The 22,841-nt window shown below is 39.3% G+C and overlaps 1 protein-coding gene across 1 annotated transcript in view; it reads right to left on the bottom strand.

The window, feature by feature from the left end:
• The window catches only part of FRMD4B (FERM domain containing 4B), a 350,691-nt gene that overhangs the window by 259,427 nt on the left and 68,423 nt on the right, over positions 1-22,841 (bottom strand). The window contains exon 2 of the mRNA XM_051980657.1: positions 9,079-9,205. The gene's annotated coding sequence lies outside the window, so the exon portion shown is untranslated. The remainder of the gene's footprint in view (positions 1-9,078; positions 9,206-22,841) is intronic.

Below are 22,841 nucleotides of genomic sequence, written 5' to 3' on the forward strand. Positions count from 1 at the left end.
TCAAACATTACAGAGCCAGTGCCAGCATTGGAAGAGGGGGTTTCTTCACTGGGAATTCCCTAAGCCAATGAAATCACAGGCTAAGTTTCCAAATAGAAAATCCATAATAGCAGGGGTATAGCCTTGCTTCGAGGTTTTAACTTTTACTAAGAGCCTTTCCATCTATTAACTAACCTCTGCAGCAGCTTTCATATTGTGTGTGTCCTAGAACCTCTGTCATGTGTTCCTGGCCTGGTGTGTCCACTTTGCTGTAAATTTTCACTGGGCAAATGAAGCTCATAAAAGCTTTTCTTCTGAATTTCTATAGATCTGCCTGATCCAGGGACATTTAATAAATACAGCCCAAGTCTGCTCCCATAAAAATGACTCCGACTTAGTCTGGGAGCAGGTTCAATACAAAGGTGAAATCAGAGACATGTAGAAATTTATTACTCAAAAGGTTCAGGGAATCAAGAGGACAGGTATCCCTGGAAACCCTAATCTGCCAAAGAGAATATTCTTTACACTCTACTCCCCCTGCTGGCCATCAGGTGAAGTTTACTTTTAACCTATCAATTTTTTTCTTAAAAAACCCTTTCCATTCTGCTCCATTCATTAGCCTTCTCTAACCCAGCCCAGAATCACCCCCGATCTCCTAGTTGGAAAGGATGGATCTCCAACGGTATCCAGATAGAACTCTGCAGTCCACCAGACTTTGCTGGAAGGATTCTATTGAAGGGGAAGCTATCAGTTGCTGAGAAAGCCTGTTCCACTGTGGGACATCTCAAGCTGGGAAATGTTTCCTACATTTGTGTCTTTGGGACTTCCTAAGTCTTCCCTGTAGAAGCTATTAGGTCAAGTCTAATCCTGTTTGTCCCATGATAAGCTTCCAACTTTTGGAAGACAGTTATCATGTCTCCCCTACATTTTCTCTTTGCCATCACTGATCCTCATGGACCATTTCCAATGATCTTGTGATGAAGAGAGCCATCGGCACCCAGAGAGAGGACTGTGGGAACTGAGTGTGGTTCACAACATAACATTTTCACTCTTTTTGTTGTTTCTTGTTTGCATTTTGTTTTCTTACTCATTTTCTTTCCTTTTGGATCTGATTTTTCTTATACAGCAAGATAATTGTATAAATATGATTACATATATTGGATTTAACATATATTTTACCATGTATAACATATATTGGATTGCTTAAGGGGAGGAGGTGGGGGGAAGGAGGGGAAAATTTGGAACACAAGGCTATGTGAGGGTCAATGTTGAAAAATTATCGGTCTGTATGTTTTGAAAATAAAAACTTTAATAAAAAAACTAATCCTCATGGACCATGCACTTTTAATATCCTTCCCCACACTGATTGTCTTCCACTGAATAGCTTCATCCCTGTCGGCATCTTATCACATTACAAGTGTGGTCTGGAATCAAGCAAGCAAGCAAAAAGTGCTTCCTATATACTAAACATCTTCCTAAGTGCTAGAGAGAGAGAAAAAAACAATTCCTGCCTTCAGGGAGCTTACATCCTATTGGGAAACAATCATTCAAAATATACACAGGAGAGATGGATGGTCATTTCAGCGGGGAACCCTAAAAGTAGTGGGATGGGAGTGGGAAAGGAAAGGTCAGGAATTACAGATTCAAAGTTCTTCGAATCCAATGTCCTCCTTTTACAGGAGAGAAAAGCATGGAGTTGCTAAAAATGATTTGCCCTGTGTCGCGGAGCTAGGAAGTCTCCAAGGCAGAATCTGACTCCAAAGCCAATGGCCTTTCCATTGAGCTTTGTTGCCTCTCAGAAGGCAGGACATGGGTTGAGACTTGTAGAAAGCTGGGAAAGCTGGATGTCAGAAGGGTTGGTAGGGCGGCTGTAGGGGATGAAGTATCAAGGGGTAGAAGGAACCAGCATCCTTGGGTCATGGAGTGCATGGGGGATACAGTATAATAACAGTAATAACAACACATTATTATAATCACAAGAATTATGGTAATATTCACCCCAATATAATTGGCAATTAAATATGAAGTAATATTTATTATGATACAATTCTAAACAATTTATGGTGATTACTTATCATAATAATTGTTATAACAATGATAACTAGCATTTATCTGGTGCTTTAAGGTTTGCAAAGTGTTTAGCTTATGTTATCTCAGCTGGGTCTTGTTTTTCAGTCATGTCTGACTCCTCATGACCCTAATTGGAGTTTTCTTGACAACTGGAGTGATTTGCCATTGCCTTCTCCAGCTCATTTTACAGATGAAGAAATCAAGGCAGATGATAGATTAAGTGACTTGCTCAGAATCACACAGCCAGCAAATGTCTAAGATAGATTTGGACAGTAAACCAGCACCATGACTGGAAACTGAGTCACTTCCATTTGGATTGTCTTAGGAAGATTCTGAAGATCACCTGCAGGATAAGATACCAGACAATGAAGTCCTTTCTCAAGCTAAACTTCCGAGCGTTCCAATTCTACTGCAAGAGTACAATTCCATTTGGCTGACCACATCATTCAAGTGCTAAATGTACGCTTGGCAAGTGCACAGAAGGTGGTCAGAAAAAGCAATACAAAGACACGCTCAAGGTCTCTCTCAAGAACTTGAGAATCGATTGTATGACATGGGAGCCACTGCCACAGGACTGCCCAGTATGGTGTGCCCTCATCGGTGGCTCTACGAGCAAAGCAGAATTGAATGAACTCACAAAAAACACAAGATGCACAAAGTTAGAGAATTCACCCCAAATGTTCACAGGGACAATTTGTGTCCAGCTTTGGCAGAGCATGCTGAGCTTGTATTGTTCTAATCAACTGTAGTCAGACACACTAATTTGATTCTAACATAGTGATATCACTTTGGTCCTCTTCAAGAAAAAGGACAATAACTATCTATGCACTATCTACCTGCTTTGGATGACTGGACCTAAAGATGACTCAAAGATAACTTTTAACAAAGTTCCAGAAAAAGCCAAGATTGGTATGGGTACATTTAAGCTATATTTAATTTCCAAAAGTTTTCTCTAGATTTAAGAGGGGAGACCCAAAGAATTCTAAGTAAAGAATATTTTGTATTACATGGGTATTAATTGAAATCATCTATAAACTAGGGTAGGTTGCCTGGGGCTTTGTCTCAGGATACTGACATTCAGGTGGTCTTTTTTTAATTATAAAAGTTTAAAATGAATTTTTTACATTTCCATCCTTCAGAGCAAGTATATTCAGTTAAATTGGGAAGTTACCAGGCTGTACTGGGAGAAACATACCGTTTCATCTCCTCTTTGCCTGAGCCCAGTCCTGATTCTTACTAAGCAGAGATCTCCCCATTGTCTTGTGGCATCCCAAGATCTTTTCCCACAAGTCACTATTTGGGGTTCTTCCTCTCTAGGGAGATTAGAAGTTGATATCTACTGTTTTCTCCCCAGTGAATATGGATATTTAGCCGGGGATCCTCAAACTATGGCCCGTGAGCCAGATGCAGCAGCTGAGGACGTTTATCCCCCTCACCCAGAGCTATGAAGTTTCTTTATTTAAAGGCCCACAGAACAAAGTTTTTGTTTTTACTATAGTCCGGCATCCATCAGTCTGAGGGACAGTAAAGTGGCCCCTCTATTTAAAAAGTTTGAGGACTCCTATGACTTAGGCTATCCCACTTCATGAGGTTGTATTCCCATCTGATGTCTCAGGGTATTTTCCAAGAGGTTCACCAGATCAAGGTCTACTGTTCTTTGGACTGATTTGAGGATATATTTAATGCTCTTATATCAAGCATAAAAATTACTAGCTCTGTCTCTGACAGGTATCAACAGTCATTACAATTAATTGCTACTCTGATGCCTGCTCCCTTACACTCTCTTCCTCCAACACCTTATTTTGCGATGGGACTTATTTTGGGTTCTTGGAGATTATGGCATTGGCTCACGGGGTCCCATAGGCCCTACTTAACTGGAAAAACTTTAAGGCTTTTATAATTAGTCTTTGAATCATGTCTATCCTCTGATGACCAATTTGGTCAAAGAGGTTGAACCCCAACATGGCTATAGGATGATACATTCTATCGGCTCCAGCAACTCTATAAGACCATTTATACCAAGTTATAGGCAGCTGACACTGGCCAGAGTACCCACAATGATGAAATCACACATCCTGGAAGGGCTGAATAACAACCATTATTATAAGGGGCTTGTGACAATGGTTACCAATGATTCATTATTTCCAGTAGTAAATATGTAAGCTGATGTAAGCCAAGTCTTCATCTGGCTCTAGACCCCATCATTCATCCCCTTTCCCAGCAGACATCCCACTCTGCTGGTGAAAAGCTAATGACGTTCCTTCATTCCTTCTTTCTATAAGAATTTATCACGTGATGATTATGTGCCAGACACTAAGATAAAATGAAACACCCACCTTCAAGGAGCTTCCATTTCCCCCCAGTGAAAGTGTTAGGGCAAAAGTTCCTTTGTTGGAACTGGAAGCCCTTTAAAAATAGTATTACAAGAGGTCTTTTTAGATGAAGGTATGTCCTTGATGACATCCACTGCACTAAGGAATAAGACTAGTTTTTTTCTGCTTAAAGCAAGCGGAATTTGGAGTCAAATTTGAATTTGAATCTCAACTTATCATTGCTATCTGCGTGATCTTGGACAAATCATTATATACCTCCCAAGGTTTCAGGTTTCTTTTATGTAAAATGAAGGAATTAGTGTCTAAAGTTTTTTATCATATCTAATTCTCTGTGACCCTATTTGGAATTTTCTTGGCAAAGAGACTAGAATGGTTTGCCATTTCCTTCTCTAGATTATTTTACAGATGAGGAAACTGAGGCACACAGGCTTCAGTATTTTGCCCAGAATGGTCACATGGCTAGTAAGTGTCTGAGGACAGATCTGAACTCAGTCTAGGTTCATCACTCTATCCACTGCACCACCTAGCTGCCCCAAGTATATATACCTAGAATAAAAGGGACCTTAGTCCAAATGCCTTATTTTGTGATAAAATTAACAGACTTGCCCAACGTTACTAAATAGTACATGATAGAAATAGGATTTGAAGCTTCTGTTAGATTGTAAGTTCCTTGGAAACATAGACCTTTTACTTTTTTTTTGTATCCCCAGAATTCAATTCAGTGCCTGGTAAATAATAAGGGCTTAATATATGCCTGTTGAATTGACTGACCAAACCAATTCGTCTGATTTCAAGCCAATCTCCTTCTCACTCTACAAAGCTGTAGCCTTTGAGCTGACCACCTATTAAATCACTTACCCCAGTCTCATGTCCTGTCTCTCTCATGTTCATTTCCTTTAAATCTAAGCTCTGTGTGGGATCTTAATCACCTACATAGATTTAAATTTGGGTCTCCTTTTTATCTTTTAGTTCCTCAGATTCCCCACCCACCACACGGGAGCTGTCTATCCATTGCTGACAGTGAGCTCAGTGCCATTGCAATAGTAAAAGAGACACCTCACTGCTAAAATGGGGGTTTTCTACCTTTTAAAATATTTAAAATATTTTTTATTTTAAATTTAAATATTAAATAAAATATTTTCTAATCTTCCCAAAGAAACAACAACCATCGAGTTTTTAGCTCCTGTGCTACATTAAGGCTTTTCTTATATTCTTAATAGTATTTGTATCTTAAGAATTATTTTTGAAGAAAATAATTCCCAAAGTCCAATTTTTACATTTTCTTCTATTTTTTCACTTTTGAGGGTTTTGTTTGATTCTTGATCTCATTGGACTCACTATTTGCCTTCTGTAGTTGTGTTGGAGATCTCAAAGCTATTCTGCTGATCCACTGGCTTCTGAACCAGGACAGATAGCCAACACTGCTGTATTTTGACTAAAAGCCTCCCAGTAGATTTCCCCAGCATGTGGAGGCCACTCTGCCTTGGGTCTCCCTATGCCTGTGCTGGGCTGCTTCCCCTGTGCCCGGCTGCTTCCTCTGTGCCCTATTGAGCCCGACCCTTCCTGAAGTTCTTCTGAAATATCTTCTGCTGGAAATTTGTTACACTCCAAACATTGCTGGGTTCTGTCACTCCAAAAGCAGTTCAGAGACTTGATCTGGTGTTGATCAGAGAGAAGCCAGGAAGAATTCAGGCAAAGTCCTGTTTACTTTCTGCCACCCTGGCTCTGCCCTAGAGGTCCATTTTTTAAAGGAAGCTACTAGAAGTGACAAAAGTCCCTACTTTTAATAGAGTGTCATATCCTCTGACAGCCAAGTTGAATAACTCTGGAAGGCAGAGGGTGGTGCTGGGAAAAAAGGCTTGAATTGGGTCAGAGAAACTTAACCCTAAATTGCTTTTGTTCTTACTACTTGGCTAATCATGGAGGCTCTGCCAGTGGAACTTAGGCTCTGTTAGGCCATGTAGAATTACTAAGATTTTGAGTTCTGTTTCCTTATCTGTAAAATGATAAAATTGCTTTAGATCTTTGCTTCTCTAAGCTTTGTTTTGAGAATGCTAGCTTCCTCTTTCCAAACATCTCACTAAAGATCACTGGTTGTTATGAAACCTGTGGATTGTCCCTAGTAACTGTCTTTGGAAATGTTGAAAATCATTTAATGGAATTTTTACTCTTTTATTTTAATATTAATAAAATATTCCCCAAAGTTCTACTTTTATCTGAGATTATGGGAACTCTGTATAATGGACACAAAATACCTACCTTAAAAAAAGAGAGAGAGAAAGCAGAAGATGTCTCTCATTTTACACTAAATTACTAGGTAGGGAGTCAGCATCCATGTGGGAGGGAAGGGATTCAGTACTTACTATATTGAGAACACACTTTTCACAGGATATAATTTAATCTAGGAAAGTAAACCTAGTTCATGTCTTAAAGTGTAATTAAATTCTCACTTTGAGTCAAACATCCCAAAGGGATGTCTGACATGAAACTGATAACAAGTACCAACTCTTAAATCAACCTCTTGGGCCGCTTTCTGTTGCGTGAGCTAAAAAGCTATGTCCGTCACACAGCTGAAGCTCACACAGATCCTCTTTTTTGGTTTTTTGGATTCAGGACATTTATTTTAACAAACAGTTGAATCCCTGAGATGAATTAGATGCTGCAGCAGCTGCTCTCTTGGGTTTAGCTGTTGTTCCCTCGTAGAATCCATTCCTGAAGCAGCCACAGACAATTTTGGGGTACATCATTCAACTAGTACCAGTGGCATTGCATCACTTAGCCTTTCCACTCCAATTATACTTTCTCTTGCATTTAGCAGGATATCTACCTTTGCCACATTATAACTTGTGAAGATGGTATGCCTTAGAACCATATCGATGGCACAAAGTGTGCCTTATTCCAGTGCTTACTCTTTGTCATCTTCCTCTAGCTGCTGGGACCAAAAAGCTCATATGGATCCTTGAAAGTGGTCACGGGGAGCCAGAGATTCATTGAGCCAGGCAGGATGTAGGAGAGCAAGTTGGGAGGGCTCAGACTGGTGTTCTAATCCCAAATATAGAATCACATCATTTCAGAGTTCAGGGACCTCAGAGACCATCGAATCCAACTTGGCCATGAAATTCCCTGATGAACATCCAACCAATCCTTATTGGAAAACCTCCAACATCCAGGGAAATGACTACCTCTTATGGAAGCTCGTTCCTCTTTTGGACAACTCTCCTTATTAGGAAGTTTTTCTTGATATGAAAAATAAATTTGCTTCTCTATTACATTCCACCCATTCTGAATTATGCCCCAAAAGAGCCAAAAAAGAACACATCTAATCCCTCTTCTAGTTAGGAGATAGTTTGATACAGTTAGGGGGTCTGGATTCGAATTCTGGTTTTGCCACTTTCTACCCATGGGATCTTGGCTAAAACATAACTTCTCTGAATGTTGGCTTCCTCCACTATAAAATGAGGGGATTGGGCCAGAAGGCTTCTGTCCAGGCTAAACTGGTAACCCTGAAGATGACGACCACCTGTCTCTTCCCTAAGATACATATCACCGATTCTTTCGATCAAGCTTCACGTGACAGGTATTTGGGCTTCTATACACAACCATTAATTGTATTATCTAATGAACTTATGAGCTGCTCACCATCTGGACAGCCCAGCTCAGTCCCTCTCCAGCTTCTCAATGCCTTTACTAAAAGATAGCACCACAACCAAACACAGTATATTACATATGGAAAGATTAGGAAAGAATAAATATCTGAATAATATTTACTATGGGACTGGGATATAATGTGCCAGCCAGAGGATCATATATTTGAGTGATAGAAGGGATTTTAGAAATCACCAAGTCCAAGGAAACTGAGTTTCAGAGAGGGAACCAACTTGCCTAGTTAGCAAAGGCATAAAATGACCCAGCCAGAATTTGGACTCAGACCCTTTAAGACCCCCCCTTTTTTTGTTACTGTGCTACAAGGTCTTGGATGGCAAGCAAGAAAAACAGTAAAAAGAAACTCGAGTAAAGACTTCTCCACACCCAGCCCTCCTTTGCTTCTGCCCCTCAAACCTGCCAGGTCAGAGGGAGGTTGAAAATTTAGAGGGCTACCCCTGAAAGTTCACCCCAAATAGCTTCTCTAGGTCAAAAAAATCACAGAAAACTCTCCTAGGAATTAGAAGGTGAGTCTGGATCCCAGACTGCCACTTACTGATCACACAATTCTGATCGAGGTAGGAGGAAGAGCATCTCTCTGAAAATCACTCTCCTTGGCTACAAAGCAAACATTACAATGATCTCCATGGTGTCTACCCAAGAAGATTGATGTGAGGGTCAAATGAGCTAATATGTGAAAGAGCTTTCGAAGCTATGAAAGGCTTTACGGCCACAGGCTATTTCATTGTTAGAATGATCATTATCATTGGTGTTGGGTTTCCCAGCATTTTATCACTGACTTCCCACTGGCTCCTCAGACAGCAGTCCTGCTATTCCAAACACACCTGGGTTGAAAGAATGCCCACGGCTCTTTCCCTGCCCCTCCCTTTGGAGGTCTTCCTCCCCTCCCTCATCAAAAGGTAGCAACCAAAACATCCACTTCTGACATATTCATCCTATCTTGCCAATTGAGTCTACAACACTGGGTTGACCGCCTTGCTTTAATTTAAAACATGGATCGGTGGGTAAAGATTTCGGAGTGGGCCGGGCATACCTTTAATAGTTTGTATTCTTCTTCTGTCTTTCTGTGTCCTCTGGAATCTCTTTCAGCTTTCCATTAGAATGCAGAGATGTCATCTTTCTCTTTTGCACATTCTTCCTCCAGGGATCCTTGAGAAACACTGGAAGAGAGAAGAGGATGCATCAGAATTTCCAAGATGGAAAAGATGCACTAAATCTCAGTCCGGGCATGGCCAACTCCCTGCTAGAAGCACAGGTCTGCCAGGGCTTCATCACACTTTCAGATGTTTCCTCTGGCAGCTGAGATAGTTTCTGCTTCTGCACTCAGATGATACCATGGCTAGTTGCTATGTTGACCTCTGAAGCAAATTTGGAAACTTGGTATACATTCTAATAACTAGATAGCAATAACACTTGTTTTTTCTTATTTTTTTTAAAATGATTTTATTGATTAGAGAAAGGTAAATTAAGACAACTCTGAGGTATCACTACACACTTCTCAGATTGGCTAAGATGACAGAAAAAGATAATGATGAATTTGAAGAGGATGTGGGACACTTATACATTGTTGGTGGAGTTGTGAACTGATCCAACCATTCTGAAGAACAATTTGAAACTATGCCCAAAGGGCTATAAGACTGTGCATAGCCTTTGATCCAGCAGTGCCGTTATTGGGCTGTATCCCAAGGAAATCATGAAGGAGGGAAAAGGACCCACATGTGCAAAAATGTTTGTAGCAGCTCTTTTTGTGGCAGCAAAGAATTGGAAAAGGAGTGGATACCCATCAATTGGGAAATGGCTGAACAAGTTGTGATGTACAAAGGTAATAGGATATTATTGTTCTATAAAAAATGATAAACAAATTGATTACAGAAAGGCCTGGACAGATTTACATGAACTGATGCTGAATGAAACAAGCAGAAGCAGGAATACATTGTGCACAATAATAGCAAGAATGGGAAATGATCCACAATGAAAGATCTAGTTCTTCTCAGTGATCCAAAGCAATCCCAATAGACTTTGGACAAAAAATGCCATCTGCATCCCAAAAAAGAACTATAGAGATTGAAAGTAAATCAACACATGCTCTGTTCTAAAAAATTAAATAAAAATTAAAAATTTGGTATAGTCATCAGTCAGTCAGTAAGCATTTATTAAGTGCCTACTGTGTGCCAGGCACTACGCTAAATGTTCAAGGAAGCTCTCCACCAGGAATCTCCTCAACCAATCCTTATGATTCTAAAGAAGTTAATGGTGGTGGAGAGAGCCTTGGACCCAAAATCAGTGCCTGCATTTAAATCCCAGTTTACAATACCTGGTAGAGACATGAGGGGCATAGGAATAGAATGAGGCAGACGTTGTTGGGCATGGCCAATGTATTGATTTGCTTTGCTTAGGTGTGCTTTTTTATTCATAAGAGAGCATCCTACTGGGGGAAGAGTATGTCATTGGGAAGTAATAGTGACGTTGGGAAATGTTGATAAAATATTTTTAAAAAGAAATGAATGAGTTCCATATTACTTTGTTGTTCAGCTATTTTTTTAATTGTGTCCAACTCTTCATGACCCCATCTGGACTTTCCTTGGCAGAGACCGTGAAGTGGTTTGTTGTTTCCTTCTCTGGCTCATTTTACAGATGAGGAAATTGAGTCAAATAAAGTGAAATGATTTGCCCAGGGTCACAATAAGTGTTTGAGAGCAGGTTTGAATATTACTAAAAGTTTCTAACAGGCGATTGAGTAACCATTTGTTGGAGATGAGGCAGAGGGAATTACCTCTGCTCAGGTTCAGATTGGACTAGTTGCCCTTTTCCTTCTAAACTTGAATGTCTACAGGGCGGTTCCTGAATTCTTTCTCTCCCTCCCTCCCTCTTCCTTCCCTCTCTTTTTCTCTTCCTCCCTTCCTTTCCTTCCTTCCTTCTTTCCTTCCATCCTCCTTTTCTCCCTTCATTTCCTTCCTTCTTTCCTTCCATCCTCCTTTTCTCCCTTCATTTCCTTCCTTCTTTTTTTCTTTCTGTCTTCCCTTTCTTCCTATCTTCCCTTCCTTCCTTCCTTTTTCCCTCCCTCTCTCCCTCCCTCCTTACCTTTCTTTCCCCCCAAAAAAAAGCCCTGTATCTGATATTATACACTTGTGGGAGTTTTTCTTTTTGCACTGTTGAACATCTCACGCTCAGGTTCCCTAAGGCAGCTTTCCTCCCCCTGGAAGCAATGAGAAAGAATTCAGGAAATCATGTTGATTTAGGCTAAAAGGCCAAACACTTCTACCCTGGAAACACCCAATGGTTGTCAAGGTAGATGTTGATAAAACTATTTATTTACTGAAGATGATGACATTTACTTTGTGGTCATGGGCTACATCTGCACTGCAGAGACTATTAAATATGGAGGGAAAAAAAAAAGAATAGAGCGGATGATGAGTCTGGGTGCGATGGCCAAAGTAAACTGGAGAGGTGCCAGCTGTCCAAAGAGTCTGTCCTGAATAACCTATTGAGTCGTTAAAAGACGAGGGAGCCGTCTTGCAGATAAATCATGCAATCTGTTCCACGTTGGCTGGAAGAGCTTACCTTTCGCTCGCATATCCACAACCTATACAGTGAAATCCCACGTCCACACGCCTCATCCCACACATCTCTCACTAGCTGTTTGGCGATAATGGCTTCTCCATTGATTTTTCTCTCTGAGGTGACAGTCACAAACTAATTATAGACAATTCCAATGAAAATGTATGAGAAATCCTAGCAGTGTCCAGGGCATTTCCTTTCCCATGAATACTCTCTTTTGAACAGCAGAGGGCAGACTAAATGACATGGGATATTCAGGGACTAAATACTGGTTTTGTTTCTATGTTAGCCATAAGAAAACCATCTCCCAGACCTATTGGCCCTGCTCTGTATCAAGTGGAGTATACGGTGGTCATAGGGTACCCCAAGATAGGCTCTGCAATTCAGAAGCAGGCCTGGGGCATGAGGTATCAGAGAAAAAAGAACATGGGCCAATTCTGGACTCCGTCTTATCCCACCATTTCTAGGTGCACGAGCATCACCGAGTCCTTGTAAAGTACTTTGTTTTCTTATTTTAAAATAGGGCAGTTCGACTCTGAGAAACTTTTAAAGATCCCCTCCGGTTCTAGCAAAGACTTAGGCCTGAAAATCAGAATCCATACTGGAAGGAATCTCAGAAGTCTGATCTAGAAAATACAGAGGAGAAAACGGAAGCTACATTCTCTGATCTTTAATTATGATGAATTTCCACTTTTCAAGTCAATTCAATAAGCATTTCCTATGCTCCTATTGGGAGCTAGACTCTAAAATTTGAAGTTTTATAAAGTAGATGTCCATTGGTTAGGGAATGGCTGACCAATTATGGCATATGAACAAACTGAAAATTAGGAGCAGCTTAGTGAAGCAGCCATGGAGCAGGTAGGTGGTCCAGTGGATCTAGCCCGAGCCCTGAAGTCATTTGGCCTCAGACACTTAACACTTCTTGGCTGTGTGACCCTGGGCAAGTCACTTAACCCCAATTGACTCAGGGGGAAAAAAAAGAAAGGAAAAAAGAGGAAGGAAGAAGGAAGGAAGGAAGGAAGGAAGGAAGGAAGGAAGGAAGGAAGGAAGGAAGGAAGGAAGGAAGGAAGAAGGAAGGAAGGAAGGAAGAAGGAAGGAAGGAAAGAAAGGAAGGAAGGAAAGAAGGAAAGAAAGAAAATAAAGAAGGAAGGAAGGAAGGAAGGAAAAAGAAAGAAGGGAGGGAGGAAAGGAGGACAGAAGAGAAAGAAAGAAAGAAAGAAAGAAAGAAAGAAAGAAGAAAGAAAGAAAGAAAGAAAGAAAGAAAGAAAGAAAGAAAGAAAGAAAGAAAGAAAGACAGGGGCCTTGGATAGATCACCAGTCATAGAGTCAGGAGAACCTGAGTTCAAATCTAGTCTTGGACATTTAACATTCAGTAGCTGTGTGACCCTGGACGAGTCATATAGCCCCAATTACCTCACCAAAAAGAATTTTAAAAAAGAAAGAAAATTAATGTGCTGTAAGAAACTATGAACATGGTAAATGCAGAAAAACATAGGAAGACATAGGAATAGATAAAAAGCAGAAAGCAGTATCCACCAAAGATATATGTAAAGTGCTTTACAAAGTCTAAAGTGTCATTACAAGCCACTTATTGATTTAGAAAACCACATATCAACATTATCTATGTTGTACTGTATTTTTATTTTGTTAAATATTTCTCAATTATTGTTTAATCTGGTTTCTGTGCATTTCTGTGGAATGTTTTAGGACAGTAGGCTTTGAGTTTGCCCTAAGATATGCTATAAATGCTAATAATTATGAGTAATAGTATTTTTTAAAGCATTACCAGGCTAAAACATGGTATTGATGCCATGAGCAACCAGAGATCAAATTCTGTGTCTCAGAGGAACTAGTTGATGCAGTGGATAGAGCACCAAACCTGAAGTCAGGAGGACTCGAGTTCAAATCTGGATCAGACACTTAATACTGCTTGGCTGTGTGACCCTGGACAAGTCACTTAACTCCCATTGCCTGAGCAAAAAAAAAAAATTTTTTTTCTGCCTCCCACTCGTATTAACTGTGTGACTTTGGCCAATCACTTAATCTGTGCCCAAGCTGCCTCAAGAAAAAAAATATGTGTAGTATCTGTGGCATGGGATTATTGTGATACTTAAATCAGACAAGACCAATACAAAGCTTTAAGATGCTATAAAAACAACAGTCATCATCTTTATCACCTTACATTATTTCAAATTATACTTTTTCTTTTATTCTTTTTTTTTCCCTCAAAGAAAGGTAGCAGGGTATGGGGAAAAGACTTTTGGCACTTTGAATAAAGGGCTTGGGTTCCAGTTCTATCACTGATACTTACCACTTGGGCCTAGAGTTTCCTCACCTGTAAAATAGAAAGGTGGGACTAGGTGACCTTTAGTTTAATATCCCTTTCAAGCTCTAAGCTTATGATCCTATGACTAATATAGGAAACATTCATGTTTGCCTTGAAGATTATCCCATGAATGACTAGACAAGATGCAACAAAACATTTCCTCTTGTTCCACAAAGCAGCATGCTCACAACCTTCTGGGTAAAAATTGATTATGTCCTTCCTGCCTTTGCTGAACATGAAAAAAAGGCAAAATGTCCCCTGAATCTACTTCTCAGAGGCAATCCCCCAAAAGAAGCATTTTTTATAAAACTCTAATCAGGATCCATAACTGCAGGCCCAAGAATCAACACTGAACCACACTTGGCCCAGAGCCCAGAAAATCCCCCAGCAACATGCGCCATGTAGAAAAATTAAATAATTATTAAATATTTAATAAGACTCTTTAATTTTTCAGACTTTGGGGCTCCAACAACTTCAACAACCATCCCCAAACCATAATTAACATCAATAGGCAACTTTCCAAGCCAATTCAGAAGGCACAAATAAACTCACCAGGTCTACCCCCCAACCTGCTGTGAGCATGATACATGTGGGGTGACAGCCCAACAATGACTACCCCAAATCAGAAAGACTTTGAATCAAACCCAGAGTGAATGTCTATTGAAAGTGGGCCCAAGGAGTGGCAAGTTATGATTAAAAGAATGAAAATTAGACGCCAGTTCAAATGCATACTTATTAGCATGTCCAGAGCTTTCTAATCTAACTGGAGCTCTTGCCACAGCTCTGGGTGAGATGCAAATATTACTTTGTTATTTGATGAGCCTGAGACTCTCCTAATTGCTGGCATGAGAAAAGAGAGTAGAATGATGTGTCTAGCCAGCCAGCTAGTCTGGTGGATGTTCTTGTAATGAGATTTTATCCCAAGTCTCTATTCAATTAACAAAAATCTATTTTTTTTCCCTTGTCCTCCTCCTCTGCCTCCAACATGTGAAAACAAAACAAAACAAAATCCTTGTTACAAACATGCAGAGTCAAGCAAGACCAGTGTTTGCCCTGGCGGTGCCATGGGGAGCTTGCTTCCTCATCGGCGCTTTGGAATCGGGATGGGTTATGGCGTTGACCAGAGTTCTTAAGTCTCTCAATGTCGTCTGTCCTTTCGATGTTGGTACTGTGTAAGTTGTTCTCCTGATCCCACTCATTTTACTCCGCATCATTTCATACGTATCTGAAACTATTCGCTCTACCATTTCTTATTAGTAATTCCCTGATCTTCACGTGCTCTAATTTGTTCAGCCTTTCCCCAATTGACGGGCAATCTCTTAGCTTCCAGTTCTTTATTGTTCAGTCGTTTTAGTTATGGCTAACTCTTCACGACCCCATTTGGGATTTTTTCTGGCTAAGATACTGGAGTGATTTACCATTTCTTTCTCATTTTATAGATGAGGAAACTGAGGCAAACAGTCAAATGAATTGTCCAGGGTCACATAGCTAGTAAGTATCTGAGGCTGGATTTGAACTCATGTAGAGGAATCTTCCCAATTCCAGGCTTACTGCACCATCTAGATGCCTCCACAAGAGTGCAATACATATTTTTCTAAAATTAAACTTTTAGGGAAAAAAACCTTACAGGACACAGTTTTTCACCCGTATCTCTTTATTCTGCCACAACTGTGTCATCGATGGTTTTCAAGATAAGTGATTGATTGAACAGGAGATCCTATATCATACTGTACAATAATTATATTGTCATCCCCCAAGTAGTTTGAGCCTGAAGCACTGTTTGTTGCTTTAAAACTATATAGATTGTTTCATATGTTTAGTAAAATACAACAAAGAACATATTAATAATATATCTTGAGTGTCTATGGATACCGTATTGATAAAGAAAGTGGATTGTAAATAGACATCAATGGGATAGGTAGGAATAGGGATAAGGATTGTAGTAGGACAGCCTAAGATTTTGGTGATAGGAGGAATTCCCCAAATGATAAACAAGTTGTATTAACATAAATAAGACAGCCATATATATTGTTCATATGGAAGGAGAGGAAAGCCTAGTATAGCAGAAAAAGGATTGGATTTTGAATCAGAGGATCTAGATTCAAAATTTGGCTCTGCTGTTTACTATTTGTAGTTATAACCCTAAAAAAGAATCCCAAGTCTTTATCTAGAGTCCTAATTTCTGTCTCTTAACTATCCTGTCTGATCATCAGCATACTTTACTGGATATCTCCATTTGGATATCCCATAGATACCTTGAACTCAATGCATGAAAACCTCATGATCTTTCCCCCAAACCGATCCCTTCTCTAAACTTCCCAATTGATGTTGGAGTGGTAATCTATCTCTCTGGTAATCCAAATTTAAAATCTCAGAGTTGTTACTGATTGTTCACTGGCCCTTATGTTCCCTGCCAATCAGCTAACAAATCTCATCAATTCTACCATCATGATATCTCTCACATTTGTGCCCTCCTCTCCTTTTGTACAATAAAACCCATCCATTCTAATCTGACTGCATCTCACCTGCAAGTTGTATTGCAATCATGTGCTCACTGGTCTTCCTATTTCCAGACTCTCTACCTTGTGCAATCTGGTCCTCAAAGAGCTGACAAAATAATTTCCCTAATGCATAGATCTAACCATGTCACTCCCCGTCCTTGGTATACGTAGCTCCCCATCTCCTCCAAAACAAAAAAGCAAATTCAAAAGGCTCCCTTTAGCATCTGGCTCCTTCCTAGAGAGATTTCACATCATATACCTTCATACAATCTACATTTTAGCCAATAGTATTAGTCAGAGCTAACATTTATATAGCTGGTACAAAGCACTTTATATATATTTTCTCATGTAATCCTCATGGCCATCCTATGAAGTAGGTGCTATCACGACTCTCATTTTATAGATGAGGAAATTTTGGCAGAGAGAACTTAGGGTCATACAACTAGTAAATATCTGAAGCAGAATTAGAACTCTGGTCTCTTGATTAAATCTAGCATTCTCGATAATACACAATAGGGGCTGAAACTTGAGTCTAAAACTCCCAGTATGGTCCCAATCAGTTAAAATGTTTATCAAATAAATAAAAATACAATTCAGCATAGTGTTGATGTATGGGTTTTAAAGTTGATTTCTATTAAAGTTTGACACTACTACATTCCACCACCAAACCAGACTACTTCATCTTTCCACCTCTTTCCTGCTCCTGAATATAGTTTTTCTTTAATTCCACTGTTAGGATTAAGTCCCTTCAAGAATCAATTCACTTGTCACCTTTCTGATCCCACCCCAGTTTTAGTGCTCTCTCCCTCCTTAAATCATGTTGTAGTTACTTTCTTGTGTGGATGTCAAATCCTCCACCCCTTTCTTGTACATAACAGCCATTAGCTAAATGTTCCCTGAATAGAAATCACTCAGGTTTTGAAGGACTATTTCCTTATCTATAAACTCTGAAAGGGGGAACCATAATGAATGCTCTTTCCAACATTAACTCAAGTTATTTTTCTAGTGGGCAGAACCACTATCAATGAATGAATTGAAGATACTGAGAGGTAGATTTTGCATCAATACAAATACAATGGCCTTGTCTCCAAAAGTAACAAGTTCCTTATCACAAGTGGTCTTCAAGTGGAAGATATCTACTTGTCAGGGATGATAGAAAGAAGTTACATGAGGGATTTGGATTAGATGACTTTAAGAGCCCTATCTACTTATTTTTAATGATCATCTTATCCCAATAAATAGATTCCTGTTAGGATGTGGGGCAGTAACTCTGAGAGACTGACTTTCCTGCTGTTGCTATTGATTATGAGTTCCCACTGGTGGGCTTCATTGATTATCAGTTGATGTCAATTAGTCAGATTTAATTAGCTTTTAGAAACAGTATTTACTAAAGTGGTATAGTAATAACACTTGATACATAATAATTCTTCAGTCTGCTCCCTCCAAAAAAAAAAAAATCACATTGTATCATAAGTACACATAAAACACAGGGGGATGTGGGCTCATGTTTATAGAGCACATGTGGCAAAGTAATAAGTTAAAGACATAGTTTCCCCTTTGGTGGGATCTTCATGAAATTTCCCTTAGCCCGGCTTAATTCTGTGGGTTCCTTGTAGAATCCTGAAGATACCTTTTCATTCAATCTATCTTTTGGTTTTCCGTTGTATGCTGCCATCAGGCTGCTGTTCCACAAAAGGGAAACTCAACATCACATATGGGAAGTAAAATTTTCTAGTGGGCAGAACCACTACCAATGAATGAGCACTGGGTGGTAGACTCTGCATCAATACAAACACAATGTCATTGTCTCCTTAACACGAGTAGTCTTCAAGTGGAAGATATCTAGGTTTTTGTCTGGCGGTCCTCCCCATTCTTCACTCAAGGGATTACCTCACAGGGGCTTGACTGAAGCTGCTTCACAGTTAGGCTGGAACACCAGATTCTGAACTAGCTTGCTGTTTTTATCCAAGCCTCAGAGGATGTGACCAATTCTTTAACTAATGCTAATACTTCTCCTATGCAACATTATATTCTTTCTCCCAATGGCTTTCAACCCTGTCAAATGATTAAGGACTTTCCCTGTACTTATTTTAATGGATTTGATGGATTTAATAGAGGCTTTCTCCCCTAATAAATGTATGAGGGCAAAGAGCATCTTGTTGGCTACTTTAATTGGGATGGGGGGGGAGGTGATTGATTCTCTCTACTGCCCACCTTATTCCAAGATCTTGTGAAATCCAGTATTTTGAAAACTACCAGCAGGTTAAGAGTGGAAATAGGGAAAGTCTGGAAGCCAGAGCTCAGTTTGCAATTATTTCCCTTCACTAGACTTCATTTTATAGACCACAAGTCTGGTTAATCACAGCATCTTCTACTTCTAGCCTCATAAACTTCAAAGGTGAATTATTACAGAATTAATATTCAACAGGCTATACTTGGAAAAATCCATAACTCAAGTTTTTTTTAATCTCCCCAAAGGACAATCAAGTTCTATAAATGCAGCCACCTAAAAGAGGCAGGGTGTGCATTTTAAAGCCGCTGCCACCTTCAATACACCTCACCAGGTGCCCACTAAAATTGGCCATGACAACAAAACCTGGAAGAGGACGGGAGCCAAGCAGATAAAACAGGCAAAGAAAACTCAGCTTGGGAGCTCTAAAATCAACCTCCAGCACTGTGTTCTACTGTCCTCGTTCCAAGGAACTAATGCATGGTGCCAACAAAAAGGGGCTCACTCTGACTTCAGAAATCAGGCTCATAAAAGGAGATACTATTCGGAGAGTGCTTTGAAAACTTTAATGTGTTCTACCAATGCTAGCAATAGCCAATCTAATATTCTATCTGAGGCACTTTCAGAGCTAACAGTCTCTGTTCTAAAGGCTTTTCTAGTTCTATTATTCATAGTCTATTATACATAGACACATACATACATATAGCTATGCATGTATACCTATTTTGAATATATTTTAAGTGCACACACATAAACATACACACATACATTTATAGATACATACATATATACATACACAAATACACATAGACAGGCAGGTGGCTCAGTAGACAGAGTGCTGAGTCTAGAATCAGGAAGATCAAATCCAGCTTCTGACACTTTTTAGCTGTGTGACTTTGGACAGATCACTTTACTCTGTTTGCCTCAGTTTTCTCATCTGTAAAATGAGTTGGAAAAGCTCTTTTAGTATTTTTGCCAAGAAAGCCCCAAATAGAGTCACAAACATGATCGAACTCAGCAACCTATACATGCATATGTATAAATACACATGTAGATAGATACTGGTATGCATTTTTATGTCTCATGTTGACAGATAACAACTATCTTCCCTCAGAAGTGAATCATTACAGAAATATACATGTGGCAATAACAAAAAGCTGATGAATTCAAACAAGCAGTCTTAAGGGTTCACAGAATGCTAGATCTGAATGGAACTTAATACAATGAGTACATTGGTCAGGTAGAATTTCCATCTTAGAACATGGCATATAGAAAGTTGGGTTTAAATTGCTCTAGGAACATAAAACAGTAAATGTTGAGCTAGGAGGCAGCTTGGAACGTAAACTAAAGAATGTTAAGACTAGAAAAACTCTTAGAACAGGGGACATAAACATTGGATTGGAAAGGACCTTAGGAAAAAGAACATAGAATGTTAAGATTAGAAGGATCCTTAGAACACAGAGTATTAGGTCTAAAAGTACCTTGGGGAAAAATAAAATATCGGTGCATCATCAAACAGAGAATGTCAGAGCTGGAAAATTAGAGTTGGAAGAGACCTTAGAGTATGATTTAGAACTGAAGGATCCAGATTCAAATGCTGATATGTAGATAAATGACCCCTATGGCTACCTGACTGCAGATGAATTCCATCGCCTTTGTCCTTCAGGCTCCTCATCTGTAAGACAGGTTGCACTAGGTGGCCTAAGTTCTAAGGCTTATGAAAGGAGATGCAGTTTGATCATTTCGATGTCATATTGGAGTCAGGAGACTGCAAGTTCAAAGCCTGGCATTGCCACTTCCCAGGGATGCAATTTGGGAGAAATCACTTTATTTACCTGAATGAATGAAAGGGAAGAATGCTAGTTTTGGAGTCAGGAAAACCAGGCTTATATTCCAAATATAAATCCTTACTAGCCATGTAACCACAGCCAAGTCACTGTTCTGAACCTCAGTTTCCTCATTTGTAAAACAGGAATAATAATAAGATATATGTTACCTACCTCAGAAGCTTTTGGGAGGAAAATGAATGGCAAACTGAAAAATTACTATTTTTCTTTTTCATTTTTTTTTTCCTGGAGCACTTAGGGTTAAGGGACTTGCCCATGGTCACAGAGCTAGGAAGTGTTAAGTGTCTGAAGCCAGATTTGAACTCAGGTCCACCTGATTTCAGGGCTGATGCTCTATCCACTGTTCCACCTAGCTGCCCTGCTATTACTATTTTTCACAAATTCGGGCTAAGTAAGAGACTTGGCAAATGTCACTAGCTACTGGCAGCATATGGACCCAAACCAAGATCTCTCTCTTAAGTCCATGTCCAATGTGCTTTCTGTTACCCCAATCTGACTTTTACTTGTAGCCAGGGCTTCAGAAGAAATATGGTATTTCCAACATATCATAAGCCGGTGATTTTTGTCAGTGTGGGAATTTCTAGCATGAGAATTTTCTCTTTCAATCAACAAATGTTTACAAAATGCTGCCTTTGTGGCTGGGGCTATGCTAAGTTCTGGGTATACAAAGCCCTCAAGAAGCTTACATTCTAAAAGGGAGATCCAACCCCCCATTTCAAGTACATATGTGCATACACAATACACATGCATGTTGATTATATAGGTATATTTCAATATGCATGCATGTATTATATATTTCTATATGCACGTGTATGTATATCTGCACATATATACATATGTGTACATATGCGTGTGCTTGTGTTTAAACAAGATACATGTAGAGTAAATAGAAAGTAAGCTTAGAACAGGCGTTCTTCACCTTTTTGATATCATAGAACTCTCCCATCACCCCTTAAGCAGTCTGGAAAAGCATATGGATTCCTCAGAATGACATTTTAAAATAACTGAAGTATAAGACAAATGAAAATCAGGATGTAATTTTTTTTATATGTCTGAGAGACAAAAGCATAGAGATGAAATATAGAATGTCCAAGGAGAAGAACAGTAAATGGGCCATTCTGACTGGAATGATATCTAAAAGAATCATGACCCATCTAAATATACATAGAGAATTACTTAAAACACAAATCCACAGAGATTACTTAGTTCAAATCATTAAAAATAGCTAAGAGCTATCATTTGCTTTACCAGGAGGACAATTTATGTGATGATAACTTTAATGAAAAAGAAAATAATACCAACAGACTTCAGAGCTCTGATAGTTCAGTAACCAATCATAATTTCAGAGAACCGATGGTGAAACACATTTCTTGCCTTTTGGCTGGGAGGTATTAGCCTATGAATGCAGAATGGGGCATCCATTGCTAGACACAGTCAAGTGTAGATTAATTTTGTTTAACTACTTTTTTTTTGTTAGAAAGAAAACTTCTTTGGGATGGTAAAGGGAAGGCATGGGAATTATTGAGAAATGAAAGTGATGTTAAATTAAAGAGTATTGAGGAAATATTTTGGAAGGAAGCAAAGAAAGAAGGAAAGAGGGAAAAGAAGAAGAAAAAGGTAGAAGAATCACCAATTACAATATTCTGAAGCTCAAGACAATGATAACAATTCCCCATATTCAGATATTTCTTGAGGAACTTAGAGGGCCATTCAAGGCCATCTTGGTAATCTCCTTATTCTCTAGAATACTATCAATGATTATCTGAGATAATATCTTGAGAAAATGGGGCTTATGAAGGTTTTTATCTAGATACCTGTTATACCAACTGGGGAGATTTTTAGGAGCCCAAACAATATGTTACCTCTATCTGTCCAATAATGGATGACCTAGAGAAGTGTCTACTTTTGGTTACTTCTACATGGTGAATCTGGGATAACAACAAAGGAACGTGAATGGATATCACTCCCAAAAGCACTTGATAAAGGAAGGAAATTTAGAGACTAAAAGCTGAACTTCCTCAACCTTACTGCCTTTACTTACCATCTATGGAAAATTATGGAATTAATAAAGGCCCAGAAATGCCTACCTTCTCCACTGTTCAGAGAGCACTCTGTTGTACAACATCAGATAGCTCAAAAAGAAGATCATAACCAAGACATGTCAGTGCAATAATGAACAAATGTGCCAAGCTATTAGGGGAAAAAAAAAGTCAGTCTTAGGCTTGTACTGAGATTCTGGCAACAACTGGCAAACAGCTGTTCTGAGAACACACATTTTATTTTGCCAACAGACAGCTGGCTAGTTGAATCATGTTGGCCCAGATTATCATCATA

This window comes from Antechinus flavipes, chromosome 1, assembly GCF_016432865.1.
Source record: "Antechinus flavipes isolate AdamAnt ecotype Samford, QLD, Australia chromosome 1, AdamAnt_v2, whole genome shotgun sequence".
Taxonomy (NCBI): domain Eukaryota; kingdom Metazoa; phylum Chordata; class Mammalia; order Dasyuromorphia; family Dasyuridae; genus Antechinus; species Antechinus flavipes.